Source organism: Anabrus simplex, chromosome 13 (assembly GCF_040414725.1).
Source record: "Anabrus simplex isolate iqAnaSimp1 chromosome 13, ASM4041472v1, whole genome shotgun sequence".
NCBI lineage: Eukaryota > Metazoa > Arthropoda > Insecta > Orthoptera > Tettigoniidae > Anabrus > Anabrus simplex.
Genome location: NC_090277.1, coordinates 83,294,511 through 83,311,073, shown reverse-complemented (window position 1 = coordinate 83,311,073; position 16,563 = coordinate 83,294,511). Strand labels below are relative to the sequence as shown.

Genomic DNA, 16,563 nt, shown 5'->3' with positions numbered 1-16,563 from the left:
CAAGTCCACTTAACTTATTCTATCTGAATGAGAATAAATGCAAGCTCGTAAGTGTACGTGACGGTTGATACCGTGATTATCGCCATGGGACCTCCAGTTTTACGTGGAATCTGAACCACAAGGATGCGACTTTCACTTTCAAAATTCCAAATGCATTAGCTAATCGTAATTCAAACCATGCCTGCCTTCATGAGGAGCCAGTGGCTATGGCTCACCACCGTCACTCCCCGCACTAGATTCGATCAAGAATACTAACAAAAGGACTTAAGAGTAATGGATCAAAAAACATTTTATTCAATTTATTTTCATTTATTTTTATCAAAGGTAATAGTCGATTAATACTGTGCACAGAATCACTTCACAAACTTTTTTTTTTTTAAAATAGAAAATGGGGCACTGTTAAAGAAACAGGGAAGATATAGTCTGATGACCTTAAAAATTTATAAATATGTTCTTAAACACAAACATGTGACATAAAAATAAATGAATATACCCTACAGTAGTTTGCCAGTGATTATTCGAAATATGCATGAAACCAAGGGAATAATTTCCCAAAATATAAATTTGTATGTAAATGTTTAAATCTGATTTTTTTCCCGAGGTTACTAATATTACCGAGAGATTGGTATAGCCTACAATAACATGCGTATGTTGTACTTAAGATACTGAAAATATCTGTAGGACTCCTCAGAGTATTTTAGATAGGCCATGTATAGAAATATCTTAATCAAAGATAAGGAGCACACAAAATTCAAACGGAGCTTTCAGTTCATAGTCATTTATTCAATTTATAAAATGACTTTTTTCTGTTAAATGAGTGCTGTGAACATTACAGGATGTCCTAAATACAATGCTCATAGTCTTGTCAGTACAATTAAATTAACAGTACTGAAATAATTAGAACACAAAATTGAATTGACAACATAAAAAACAAACCAATTTACACGTCACGTACAATCTGGAGAAAATAAGAAACTACCTAACATATTCCCATAAAATAGGAGTATATAATTTTGGAATTGGCATTACTACAAAAACAACGCAAAGATTTAAAAGCTAGCTTTGAACGTAAAAAAGATGCGGTTTTAATAGCATTTCTGTAATAGGAACATCGATTTTGATTTTGAATATCTTACACACTTTGTTTTCCATTCAAACTGCAAACATCTTGGATGGTAATGTCAGAAAGATACAACAGGAAAATGTCCCAACCAGTAAACGCATCAAATGACACAATTTGTAAAGTATGCAGTTCAGCGTTAATTAGCCGTACAATTCCTCACTAACGATGGTATAAGTAAGTTCAGATTAATGATATTGAACTATTAAGTGCAGTTATATACAAAATGCCTTACTTTTCAATGAAGGTGAAATATTTTTATACTTCCCAGCCTATCGGCCACCGACGTCTGCAGCACGGATGTTATTTTGCTCAGTTTTGAGAAAAGATGATTCACTGCCCATTGCAACTGTCTTGCAGGCAATTTTTATGACTGGTTATAAACAGCTGTAATCTTTTTCCCGAATGTTCAAAGATCTCTGTGAAAATTCATGATCGTTCAGAAGTAAGTGCCTTGGTCACTGACCTTTGCTTCATAGATGGTGCTCAATTAAATTTTAGAATTTAGAGACTACCTTGATCAGTGGTTTTCAACACAATAAAAAAATTATCATCCTAAGAATATATCCACTACAAAATATTTATTTGTTAAAAATAATTCAAAAAGTAGAATGACAAATTCCAGGGAATATCTCGCAGCCTGGCAATATTAAAGGGACCAAAAAAGGAAATTTCAAATTCATCCAATAATATTAGCTGTATCAAAAAACTGCACATTAAAAGTTGAGCATCTCTGATTTTTGTGTATCGAAGTTGGTGATGATGTGAAGAAGATATAATGTTATTGGCTTTACATTCCGCTAACAACTTTTACGGTTGCCATTGATGCTTTCATGGCCCGCACTTATAGACATGATACTGTATAAGCTTTAGGGCTTATGCCGTGTCAAGAAAATGAGGTGAAATTCTTTACGTTTCACAGAGAACTGTGTTCTGCGCCATCAGAAGAAAATCTCGACTGTCCACGAGAAAGGCTTCTTGAACAATGACTCTTTAAATTTAGACGTTATAATAGAAGTGGAAACGGAACATTCATTCGCCACCAGATGGCTCCCAGGATGTGGCACAGCGCTAGCGTTCGAAACGGAAGCTGACCGAACCATCAGAATCAGTCTAAGAGGTTCACATAACATGTGTACGTAATATATGACATTGACAGGTGTATGACATTCACACAAGCCTGGAATGAAACATCTGGCGATGAGGAATGTACGAATTTGAAAAACACAGAGATGAAATAACAACAGTGAAGGGACTTTTACGGTTTTCGGAGACGCTGAGGTGCCAGCATTTAGTCCTGCAGGAGTTCTTTTACATGCCAGAATATCTACCGACAAGAGGCTGACGTATTTGAGCACCTTCAAATATCACCGGACTGAGCCAGGAACAAACCTGCCAAGTTGGGGTCAAAAGCCCAGCGCCTCAACCGCCTGAACCACTCAGTCCGGCGTGTGAAGAAGACAATTTGCCTCCAGTACCTGGGACCCCACATACAGAGCAACTGTGGAATTGATTGTGATGTGCAGGCAAGAGTTACCGTAACGTGGTTATAATCGAAAGACGCTGCTTCAGAATTGTGCAACAAAAATATCCTGATTCACCCAATCTCCAAAAATCTATCTTAACAATGATTCGCCCAGTCACATTAAGTGGGGCGGAATGCTGGTCTATCACAAAATTCATCGAACCCTGTCCCAGTTTGATGGAGTTGCGCATGGCTTGCTGGTCACCAGTGTTGACCCTGATCAACCCATGTACCTAACAACACAGCGGCAGATGGGTATTGTGTCTATTAAAAGGAAGTTGCATGAGAGGGCATGTAGTCCATCCTTCACAGAACATTATCGTGAACATTAATACCACCTCCAAATCAGTGATCGAAGTTCCCGGGGCAGACTAAAACAACACTGGAAAGATATGCTAATTGCTGACTTTTGACCTGAAGATGCACACAGTCATGCAGGCATTCCAAATTTAAAACAGCGGACCCGGTACCAATGAGAGAAGATGCTTATGTTTCCTGCGGTTTTACAAAAGGAAGAATTTAACAATAGCATTTATCATGAACTTATTAGTGTACCGATAAACAAACATATTCATGGATTATTAGAAAAATCTCACGGCTATTTTCTTATGTTATTGCTTGACTGGAAATATACCAATTGGGCATATGACCATGGCCTTCATGTGAACGGAGTGATGTCTCAAGAGCCTCTCCTGCTAATATTATGGTCATGAATTCTTTAATAATCCAGGTAATACAACTATTTTGTAGTATAATTCTGTAATTAGCAAGGAATACTATACTGTATTCTGAAATATATCAGGCGATTTTAAGAGAGAAAAGAAAATTTCTTTATTGGGATTAAATAATACTAGCATTTAATTTTCTCTCTGGTTCTGAAACCAACTGATTAAACAACTATTTACAAACATCAATGATAAGCATATTCTGAGACAAGAATTCCAAACATGTTCAGAGGAATCCCTTCACATCAAGGTATTCATTATTCGTGCTCTGTACACAGTATTCATATACTGTTCTTAACATAGTAGGTCATGAAATTTTAAGTCTTCTCCTACACACTCATCATTTCAAAACACATCCCCAAAATTACCCAGTCTACTCGACACACCAGACAATATTTACATTGTAATAAAACTGTACAAAAGTAATCAACACATATGTTGTAATGCAAAAAAAAAATAACTGGGTCAACACATTCTTCCACACACACACATGGACATAAATTATACAGCATAGGAAAACAGTTATGGACTTGGTACCTTTACGAGAAAGTCAGCAGTGCACATCACTGTCGATGGAACTACTTTCATCACAGTTACAAGTCCTAACACAAGTTCTTACTAACACTCTAGTAACACTGTGTTTCAGTACTGTTCTTAAACGTAACAAGCAGGATGTAGTGACAACTCAGTTCCCGAAGCCATTCAAAAGATTAAAAACAACTCAAAATATCCAGTAAGAAATAAACGATTAATTTAAAATGCTTCAAAAATCAAAACAATTAACATTTTCCCCAAACCAAACTGTTTACGTAAATCTGACAATATTATAACTCCGCAACACTGTTTTCTGAAATGGTTAGAAAACTAATATGAATGACAAAATAAAATCATTAGTAAATTGTGACGGCTGAACCGATTTCCGAGTGATCCCTCATTTTAAAGTGTACAATGTGAAGGTCCTCAAAAAACAGTAGCTTTAATTGGATTGTTGATTTCCCGACATTAATTTTCTTATTTTCATCAAGTTATCTTTCTACAAGTTGCTTTACGTCACACCAACACAGATAGGTCCTACAGCGACGATTGGACAGGGAAGAGCTTGGAGTGGGAAGGAAGCAGCCGTGGCCTTAATTAAGGTACAGCCCCAGCGTTTGCCCGGTGAGAAAACTGGAAACCACAGAAAACCATCTTCACGGTTCAAAACTATCATCTCCCGAATGCTGGATACTGGCCGCACTTAAGCAACTGCAGCTGTCGAGCTCAGTCTTCAACTTAATCAAGGTCCTCTATAAGTGCAGTGTGGCAGCAAATATCATAAATACTAGTGCAATAGCATGAGAACCTTGCAGTTTCAAGAAGCAGCGAATTGTTAGAAGCAATAACAAGATGTGGCTTGAAATTGTGCAGTTACAAACTTTCGAATTACCCTTGGTGTACAAAATTTAATAAAAAAATCAATTTGACCAGTGCGACCATTCTGCTGTCTTGCGGGGAGTCACAGTTGCCGAACTCTGTTGTGATATTTCAACCAAAAAAATTGAAATGGGTCTTAACTGTTTCAACAGAGCAATAGAGGGGCTACAGATTAGCACAGTTCGGTGACTGTTACCACGAGACGACAGAAGAACAGCCGCACTCGTCACGCTGTGCAAGCCCTGACATCACCACCTAGCTTTGCCACTGCTGTAGAAGTCTAAGCGTCCAGCTAAACCTGTAATTTCATCTTGAAATGTCAGCATATTTACAATGTTGACATGGATTAATATCACGGAAGAAGATCAGAAATTGTCAGTTGTCATCAGCTGTGGAAGCCTACACTAGTTAATTAGGAAATAGGGCAAAGAGAAATTTCACTTGCCTCGACCTGCAGAACCTCAAGAATAGCAGTAACGGGTGAACTCGTGTAAAGGTCACAGCTTAATGAGGGTACTTAGGAGTTGTAAGGATGTAAAGGAGAGGGCATAATAAGTCTCTGGTAAGATTCCAACTAGAGTATGGTTCCAGTGTATGGGACTCTCACCAGGATTACTTGATTCGAGCACTGGAAACAATCCAAAGAAAAGCAGCTCGATTTGCTCTGGGTGATTTTTGTCAAGAGAGTAACGTTACAAAAATGTTGCAAAGTTTGGGCTGGGAAGCCTTGAGAGAAAAGAGATGAGCTGTCAGTGGGGAGATGGCATGGAATGACATTAGTAAATGAATCGGTCTGGTGTTTTTAAAAGTAGGAAAGATCACAATAGAAAGATAAAGTTGGAATTCAAGAGCACAAATTGGGGCAAATATTCGTTTACAGGAACAGGAGTTAGTGACTGGAATAATTTAACAAGGAAGATGTTCAGTAAATTTCCAAATTCTTCGCACTTTAAGAAAAGACAAGGTAATCAACAGATAGGGCATATGCCACCTGGGTGACTGCCCTGACGCCGAGGTGCCAGAATTTAATCCCATACGGGTTATTTTACGTGTCAGTATATCTAGCGATACGAGGCTGATGTACTTGAGCAGCTTTAAATACCACCGGACTGAGCCAGGATCGAACCTGCCAAGTTGAGGTCAGAAGGCCAGCGCCTCAACCGTCTGAGCCACTCAGCCAGGCTAATCCAGAGATTGAGCTACACAACTGTTAAATTGATTAGGGCAAATAGGAATTAGGAATCCATTTTCTCCATTTAGATTTCTCGTTAATAACTGCATGATCACACGAGCATATACGGAAAAGCACCAACAACGAATTCTGTGGAACTTGGTAGGTGATGCAGGCCTGGATCACCTGGCGTGATGTTTCTTGTGGATAGTGCCGGGGCAACACCAATCTACCGTCGTTTTTAACATTTTCTTCTTTTGATGCGCACCAGTAACAGTAATTTAAATTTATTGTTCACTCAACTATGAACAAACTGTGGCTCTCAGAAAAAGTGAACAAATACAATGAATACACAAGTTGTCACTACATCCTCACTTAAAACTCTACAGAAAGAAATCCCAAGCAATGCACTTGTAAATATTACACGACGACTTAAAAATCTATGGAGTTTCCTTCCTTGTCTTACAGTACATTTTATGAACATGGTGTTACAACGATTGCCGGGGAAAGGTTAAGAAAGAGAAGAGAAGAGAAAATGCTCTTACTATTGTCATACCATGTTGCTCACACAAATCACTCACAAAAATCTACTATGCCCACATTCTAGTAATACCTACAATGGAAGCATTTACAAAAAATTAATAATAATAATAATAAAAACCATGTGATTATAACATAAGCGTGTCAGCTTATTATCATTATTATGCTATGGATATAAAACCTGAGATGAGACTGTCTATGGACGAGCACCAGTGAGAGTTTAGAGGTGATGAGGATCACTCGAGACTATCCCCCTCCCCCCAAAGACATTCAAACAAGACAAGAAATGGAGGTAGAGCATACTTGAACTTGTTAGCACATAACAAGAGTGAAAAGAAGACTACAGAATTTGTAAGAATAATCAAATTTGAGAATATTGGAATTATGCATTATGAACCAGAGCTATAATGGAAACAAGTGACTGATACACACAAGCTGTGACGATCTCTTCAACTTTGTGATAAATTAAAAATGCATGGCCACGGCTATTGTCTGCAGGCATTTCCATTTCAAGCCATTTAGGCTGTCCATGTCCCATTCTACTCTACCAAAGTGGACCTCTGCTGGGCGATCTATGGCTACCAATTTTTTTTTTATAAAACAACAAATGTGACACCTGAGTTTATTTCCACACCACCCTTCAAATAATTTAAAGATAAAAATTTCATTGTTCCATATTGAAAGTATTAACGTTAAAACTGAATAATTGAAAAAAGAGGTTCAACCTATTCAATACATAAGAGAAAGGAATGTAGTGATTACATTCTTATTTAATAGTAATTAGAAATGGGACCGGTTTCGACCCTAGTCCAGGTCATCGTCAGCTGTTCAAAACATAAAAACATTAAAAACAATGTATATGAAAAAGAAAAAGATTAAGTGAACTCTGGATCGGTATAAGATGAAATATAAAATGATGATGGGGGTAGAAACTGTGAGTCACTTAAAAGAAAACAGTACATAATATTTTGAATGGTAGTACGGCACACGCAATGATAGGTAAAGTCTCACAGTGTTTATGAACAGTGGAGAACGGTCAAATGGGTCAGTTTTTACACACCGTCAGGTACAAAGTCACAACACTATCAAACAACATATTAAGATCCATAAATATGTCAAAGTCGAAGACTAATAGATTTATAGAAGCAAACTGCCAGCTCCCGGTGATCAGCGCGGTATACTCAAGGTCATGCGCTGTGGTCTCGAACGCCAAAGTAGAATGGAGAATATCCTGAAGATCCAGTATTTGCCTCGGTTACAGGAAGTTAAGTACGTATATATAGATATATACAACGCAATTCAGTATAATTGAATGAGTAATTGTGCTCCTGCTGAGTTCTTGGAAAACAGTCGACTTAAAAAAGTAACCGAGGCAAATACTGGATCTTCAGGATATTCTCCATTCTACTTTGGCGTTCGAGACCACAGCGCATGACCTTGAGTATACCGCGCTGATCACCGGGAGCTGGCAGTTTGCTTCTATAAATCTATTCGTCTTCGACTTCGACATATTTATGGATCTTAATATGTTGTTTGATAGTGTTGTGACTTTGTACCTGACGGTGTGTAAAAACTGACCCATTTGACCGTTCTCCACTGTTCATAAACACTGTGAGACTTTACCTATCATTGCGTGTGCCGTACTACCATTCAAAATATTCCGTACTATTTTCTTTTAAGTGACTCACAGTTTCTAACCCCATCATCATTTTATATTTCATCTTATACCGATCCAGAGTTCACTTAATCTTTTTCTTTTTCATATACATTGTTTTTCATGTTTTTATGTTTTGAACGACTGACGATGACCTGGACTAGGGTCGAAACCGGTCGCATTTCTAATTACTATTAAATAAGAATGCAATCACTACATTTCTTTCTCTTATGTACTGAATAGGTTGAACCTCTTTTTCAATTATTCAATTTTAACCCTTCAAATATTTAATTCGCTCTCCAGAGTTTGGATTCGTGACCTTGGGATTCAGAGGCCGAGGTATGAAGTGGTACACAATTCCATATTTCTAAACGTTGAATTAACAGGCCATTTAAATAATTAATTACCTGCAGCAGTGTAAAGAGCCTTTTCCATAACAGTTAAATGCCTTAGTGGAGTAATATACTTAACAAAAGCCTGCTCACTCACTGGTATTAAATCAAGAAACAGAGGCCCCTCAAACAATACAGCAGTTAAGATATGCAACAGCCTGACAAGGGGTGTCTGCGACTTTGTTGCAGTTTTCGGGACGTTTATCTCCACGGGTACAAAATCTCTCCAATGGATTTTAATTTCCGAGATATTAATGTTTCAATATTTAAACAGAAGCCGTCGTATAAGCCAGTGTTCTCGTAGCACGGATCAAAAGCGCCACTTCTGTAATATAAGATGCACAAGTTTGATCCACCATCAAAAGTTTTTCTTATCCTTCACTTCTATGTTAATTTCTTTATCAGTATTTCGTTTACTATGATAAAGATATTTGGTTCACTCACCTGAGAATGTTCTTGTTCTTCCTTATATTAAATTCCAGACTGTCTATAACAGGAATGTTTTTGTTCGTGCTACTCATATTTATCACATCTTCTATAACATAATGTTAGAAACAAGAATAAGGAGACAGTTGAAAACAGCAGAAGTAAAAATAATTTTAATAAAAATCACAAAAATTATCTAAAGGAAACAAACTTGTGCATCTCATGTTACAGAGCCAGTGTTTTGATCACTAAGCTATGATTGTTAACTTATAACTTGTGTTAGAAATTGGGAAAGCAAAATTCTCGCACATTAAAGCCTGTTTAGAGAATTTTATTAACCTCGTTAAAGCTCCTCTACAGACTCCCTTTGCAAAGTACATCATATAGCACAGTGTTCTGAAGGTCCTAAGCACATTTTTTTAATGAAGTAATTATTAGCATTATGTCAATGCTTCTCTCAAAAAGTAACAACAAAGTACAGTAGAGCGCCAGTGATTTTAACTAAAAGGGGTGACGTTACCTCGAATTAAAAAACTGATTATAGTGAAATAGGAATAAACTGAAGGATAATGGGTGAATAAATATTAAATAGACATGATGATAAAGCTTTTGAGCTTTTGTCATGGCAAGAAAACAATGTGAAATTCTTGAAGTTTTACAGAGAAATTTGCTCCACGTCTTCAGAGCAAAATGTTGTCTGTTCAAGAGGAAGACATGTCATTCTGCTTTTAATTAATGGTATCATTTTCAGGAATATTAAAAATGTAGTTTGACCTGAGTTAGTTCTGACAGACTGAAAAACCTCACAGTTATGAAAGTTTAATTATAGTACCCAAAAAATGTCGAATAATATAATAAATACCAGAGTTAGATGTGGGCTAACATTACAGAGTTTAACAGGAACACATTTTCTATGCCGCACCTTCAGTCTGCGTAGTTTCTGCTTGCTGCTCAACATATGCGTACTTAAACAAAACAAAAAATCAACACACACTTGTGTGAAACATATAAACGAGGCTTTTCTGTATTTTGTGAAAGTTTAATTTTTGTAAGACTGGCTTGAATTACACGGAACTTGAAACTATCGGGGTCATACTGTATTCCCATTACAAAACCAAAACCTCTTAAGAAGAATTGCAAATAAAATTCAGGAAACTTTAATCTACCTCCAGTTCCCAGCAAAACAACAAACACTGCCACAAACAACTCGCACTTCCTCAGACAAACTACTCTGTATATATATATATGTATTATTATAAGCTATCCACTTTCAAGGGCTTGAGGGTCTTTCTACTCTGGCCTGAAACAGTTAAATTGCACCGAGGATTCTAAAAAACATGACGTATTTGGAAACTGTTCACTCTAAGCCCCTATTGCTGCAGCTATATAATTTGGAGGTGTACAATATGGCCAACAGATATTAAAATATTACCTGATAACTGTCGTGTCATTCTCAGCCATATAGTTTGATTTTCATAAAAGTTTACTTCCCCTCATTTTAGATGGTTCCTCAAGCAACCTCACAAAATTGAGAGAACCCTGTTTTAAACCTCAGACCAGGTTTAAAATCCTTGGGACAAGTCAGGAAAAATTAAGATCTCTATAAGTTTCTCCTACACCATGGGGTAGAGATCATTTCACAAGTCATGACAACCTTGTTATATCTTTTGAACGTTTCGGAATGCGGTAAATCCAATACATACTGTGACAATGAAGGTGAAGAATGCACGGGGGAGAATACAATGTCAGTGAAAGGCAACAATGCTTGTACAGTGGTGGCAATATGAGCAGGGCCAGCAGCAAGTTGTTGTGACTTGGGATAAGGTAGCTCCTCAGAAGAAGGTAGAAGCCAGTTAACAAAGGAACAGGTGCCCACAATGATCCAGAAGAGGAAACTACATAAATCTTGCGGGTCTAAACACAAGGAGCAGCTGCGGGAGTGTAGGTCGGTCTTAAGCCAACGCAAGCAGTTAGAAAATGAGCGCGAGTGTGCAACGAGTTGTTCAGATGGCTACATGTAGTTCAACGAGGATTGTTAGGTGCGAGTTCAACTGTTCCCACTGCACTGTGAGAAACCGCATTGAAGAGTAGGAACTTGATGCGCCAGAGGGCTGTGAGTGGATAATTCAACCGCAAAACTGTAAGTAGTAGTTCAAAACATTTAATGGATAATAAAACACATTACCTCTCCAAATAATGATTACAGTTTTAAGGACTCTGACAACCTGCCATAATATGTTTGAAAATCTGTCACGTTCTACTGAATGTCACAAACAAATGGCATCAGTGTGCATGGATGATTAATTAACAGTGCAAAACATTGTTACTCTGCTACCAGCCGAGTTCCAAATTGGATACAAATAAAGATGAACAGCAGTCGTATGTGATAATTTGCAGCTCTTAGTGGCAGAAATTCAGGCCATTATCACGTGGGGCTAAGTGAAGCGTTAGATGATATAAGCTTATGGTTCCTTCAAATGTAGACCTACAGCAATAGTTCAACTGTCACACAGTAGACATCCCGAGTCCGCTCACACAGAAGTGTCGATGACTGTGCTTAACAGAGGAGTCAATGTTGACGGGAGTGTTCAAAGAGAAATGGTAAACTGACAGAGTGATGTGGAAGGCATTAGTACAGTAATGTGAAGTAGGGAATGGACGATGACGATAAGCATATTCCAGTGGTCTTATAAAGTGGATTTACATCGCTACTGGTTTATCGCAAGATAAAACATAATTGCCATGACTTCTTATATACAACCATGTATCATTCTCTGTAACGGCGCCAAGCTTTAACCCACAAAGTGCAGTAAAAGCAAACTTGTATTCCTTGAAGTGGTGCAGCTATTTTAACACACAACCCCTAAGGAGATAGGCTACATGTACATTTTTAATCACATACCAGTGCCCCCCACCACTGCCTGGTACCCAAAATCGAACCCAGACCTCTAAGATGAGAGCTAATAGTATTAACCGTTACATTATGGAGGTGGACATGGAGGACAGTGATCCCTATTACCACCCAGTCTATTGCACATTTCCACAAAATCTGAAATATAAATCCTATATGTCAATATTACAGACCAATGCTTATATAAAAGTCAACCATACATCCCAACCTTCAGTATCAAGACAAAAATACATTTCGTATTTACAAATACAACAACAACAGCACAATTAACACATTCACAGCTGTCTCGAGTGACCTCTCAATCACATTCACAACTCCACTAACACACCTTATTGTGATATGAGGTTACGTGGCGTAGAAAACAAAATATATGTATATCAAGTATTGTATCCTGATTTGCAAGGAATGTAGGAATTCCTCGTAATAACTGCCCTGCGATATGTGTAGAGAATCAATCAAGATAAAACTTGCTAAAGCCATAAAAAATAAACAATGCTTTATTTTTAATATATATAATATTATTTATATACATATATATATTTATTTGTTCATCTTATGTATACCGAGTTTCCACATCTAAAATTCTGACAACATCAAAACTACTGGGATACGATGATCTCATCGAAACAGATCACAACTTTTATCATGCACCTTCTCTGCTCAGAATAAAAAGACGCTAGTATTAAACATAGTTTAACGATGAGAAGTACTAGACTTCTCATACCCACCCTCAATATTCTTTCATTAAAGTTCCATATCAAGTGTCAGCAAGTATGAAATAACTTGATTTTCTAAAGCAAGTGAAGTTAAAAGAAACTGCACAGGTTTCACAAAAGGAACAGTGATCATTTTCTTGAAGTTTAAAACATAAATGTTGAGAGAGAGAACCAGGAAGTGATAGCTGCCCTAGAACACGGGTTACTGAGCAGTAACAGCATCAAAGTAACAGTAATGCAGTGAAATGCCATTCAAAGTTTCATACAGTGTTTAGAGGATAAAACTTCCAAACAGCGTCCCTCTCACTGCAGTTGATGGGTTGTAGCTGCACGCAGAACATTCTATTAAGGGAAGCTGGAATCCCAATGTTAAAATTCCTGTACTTCTAAAATCTCTTCAGCCAGAATTACAATTTTTTTCAGGGTTGTATTGAAACTTTTCTGAACCAGAATTACCATCAATGCGGAAGAGACAGCCTATTAACTGGGTTACTACAGTTGGAACCTGCTTCCTTGTGGAACGAAGAGGGACCCTCAAAGGGCAAAGGAAATTCTACAGTCCAGAGCAGATAGGAGGCAGCCTCTTCACAGGACTACGCTGCTTGCACATTTTAGGCAAATTCATAAAAGAAACCAGACAAAATTTATGCAGGCCAGATCTAATAGAGATACACTGTGATCGAAAGTATCCAGACACCCCCAAAAACAAACGTTTTTCATCTTAGGTGCATTGTGCTGCATCCTACTGCCAGGTACTCCAAAGCAGCGACCTCAGTAGTCATTAGACATCGTGAGAGAGCAGAATGGGGTGCTCCGCGGAACTCATGGACTTTGAACGTGGTCAGGTGATTGGGTGTCATTTGTGACAGAAGTCTGTACGCGAGATTTCTACACTCCTAAACATCCCTAGGTCCACTGTTTCTGATGTGATAGTGAAGTGGAAACGTTAAGGGACACGTACAGCACGAAATCGTACAGGCTGACCTCGTCTGTTGACTGACGGAGACCGCCAACAGTTGAAGAGGGTCGTAAAGTGTAATAGGCAGGCATCTATCTAGATCATCACACAGGAATTCCAAACTGCATCAGGATCCACTCTAAGTACTATGGCAGTTCGGTGGGAGGTAAGAAAACTTGGATTTCATGCTCAAGCGGCTGCCAATAAGCCACACATCACGCAGCTGAATGCCAAACGACACCTCACTTGGTGTAAGGAGCGTAAACATTGGACAAATGAACAGTGGAAAAATGTTGTGTGGAGTGACGAATCACGGTACACAATGTGGCGATCCGATTGCAGGGTGTGGGTATGGCGAATGCCCGGAGAACGTCATCTGCCAGTGTGTGTAGTGCCAACAGCAAAATTCAGAGGCGGTGGTGTTATGGTGTGGTCGTGCTTGTAATATATTTAGTTAAGGGTTCATTTTATATAATGTAACCTTGCGAGTACACACAGCTATGATATTGTATTTCCAGCGCTGTATACGTCATAGTCATGCGGTTATAATAAAGCACCGCATTGGCTACTCCCCTCCAGCCCACCCCTGCCGCAGCCTTCCCTCTACCTCCCGTCAGTCCTGGATAGTCAGTCTTGCATTAGCAGTCATGCATACGCTGTCATGCACAGCAGCATAAGCAGTCTAGTATTGTCAGTCGTAAGTCGTGCACCTCAGTCCGTTCCTTAGCCGATGTGGCATTTTAAATTAAGTGTGTCTCTACTGATTGCCTACCCCAAGGTGTTCCAGATGTACAAGTGCTTTTCATGGAGGGAGTTTGCACCCCTTGTTGTTTTGCGTGGCACTATCACAGCACCGGGCTACATTGATGTTATAAGCACCTTCTTGCTTCCCATTGTTGAAGAGCACTTCGGGGATGGTGACTGCATCTTTCAACACGATCAAGCACCTGTTCATAATGCATGGCCTGTTGCGGAGTGGTTACACGACAATAACATCCCTGCCATGAACTGGCCTGCGCAGAGTCCCGACCTGAATCTTATAGAACACCTTTGGGATGTTTTGGAACGTCGACTTCATGCCAGGCCTCACCGACCAACATTGCTACCTCTCTTCAGTGCAGCGCTCCGTGAAGAATGGGCTGCCATTCCCCACGCAACCTTCAAGCACCTGAATGAACGTATGCCTGCGAGAGTGGAAGTTGTCATCAAGGTTAAGGGTGGGCCAACACTATACTGAATTCCAGAATTACAGATGGAGGGCGCCACGAACTTGTATGTCATGTTCAGCCAGATGTCCGGATACTTTTGATCACATAGTGTATCATTTGCTATGAACTTTAAGATAAGAAATGGATTATATTTTATCTTAAGCAATTGTGAAGAACAGTTTCTAAAGATTTCAAGATTTCACTTTTCAAATCGTGAAAAATAAAGCAAAACTAATAAACAGTAAGTTCAAAGCCTTATGCTATGGTCAATATGGTGATTATAGCCATAGAACCTCCAATTTTATGTGGAATTTGAACCATATGGATTTCTTCACACTCTGAATCCTCATACACTATGCCACTCCATGAAAGAAACAAAAGTCCATGGTGGGGGAGATAGACTGATGATAATGTAGCATTTGCACATTCATAAAAGAAAATGAACAAAATAAGCTCGAGACTGTCAATATTCTAATTACAGTCACAGGACCTTCGTATGATTAAAGAAACGTCAAAATTTAAAATTCGTGGCATTCCAACTCTCCTTAAATATCAGGGACCTTCAGCAAAGCTGAAAAAGACCTAAAACTGTTCACAGTTACCCCTTTGAAAAAAAAAAAAAAAAAAAACAATACACAGAGTAATATTTCTCAGGAAGTATATAGGCAAGTATCTTGATCATTGTAAACCTACAACTGCAATGAGAAAGGAACCAACAAATATACTATAATAGTACAAAATTATTACATTTCAGTTCATTAATGATTTTCACACTAGGGCTGAATCACTGAAGTATTTGAAGATAGCAGTATCACAACATTCTGTTTCAAGAACATGTCACTTCCAACTATGGAAACTAGCCTAATCTTCATTCAAGAATTCAGTACGCTATTATTGTGCTTCTGATGTTGGGAACGGGAAATCTTAAGAGTCTAGCTGTTAAATAACCTATATACTTTACTAGTTCTTCGTACTACAATTTACTACAAGAAAAATTTAATAGTGGCGTAAGAGCTGAAATACAGTTTGAAGGGGTCTCAGAGTGCTCAGTCTCAACGGAACATATCTCGTTATGAGGCTCAACTTTGGTCAAGAGAAAGAGAAAAAATATGCCTGATATTTGTTCTTATGTTTCTTTACTATGAAGGCTTCATTAGTGACTAAACTCTATTCATGGAAGCTGTTAAGTAAGGCCGCATATAACATCACTCGGAGCGGAGCCTAATAGCGCACCCTCCCTTTACTTTCTCCCAAATCCTCCTAAGAACCCGGTATGCCGTTGCATACAAAATCTGCCCAACACATACCAAAACTCTGGTGTAATTCACCCGACTTCTCCTGGATGACTGGTACTAGTATACAGCTTTTTATTTTCAGTATGAAAAGATGTTCCATTTTCCCATTTTAACATGTTCTCTGGTTCAAGACCAATTTCTGCTCATGCTGACTACTCACTGGACCAACCATCTATGATGCTGCCCATGCAGATGGCTTGTTTTCTCACAGCCACTTCCATGTAGGGACTTGAGCGTTCCTTTAAGGGGGTTTGATGGCCAACATTTCTGATCTTACAGAAATAGATTCCCGTAGGAAACCTGAAATATTTGCCCGCCCTGAATGAGTAAATCTATAATACCAATATAGGTGGCCTCCACGGTATACACTAGCCATGCGTCTTGGTAGGTATGCTATTTACCAACTGATGAGCCCAAATTGGCACACCGGGGCGAAACACTGGCAAAAGGAATGAGTTAGCTGGAAAATTGATAATGTCAAATAACGGACCTACTATATTGGTATTGCT

At 38.5% G+C, this 16,563-nt stretch overlaps 1 protein-coding gene across 1 annotated transcript in view; it reads right to left on the bottom strand.

Moving 5' to 3' along the window:
• Window positions 1-16,563, bottom strand: part of LOC136884911 (protein abrupt) — a 189,748-nt gene that overhangs the window by 95,231 nt on the left and 77,954 nt on the right. The window lies entirely within an intron of this gene.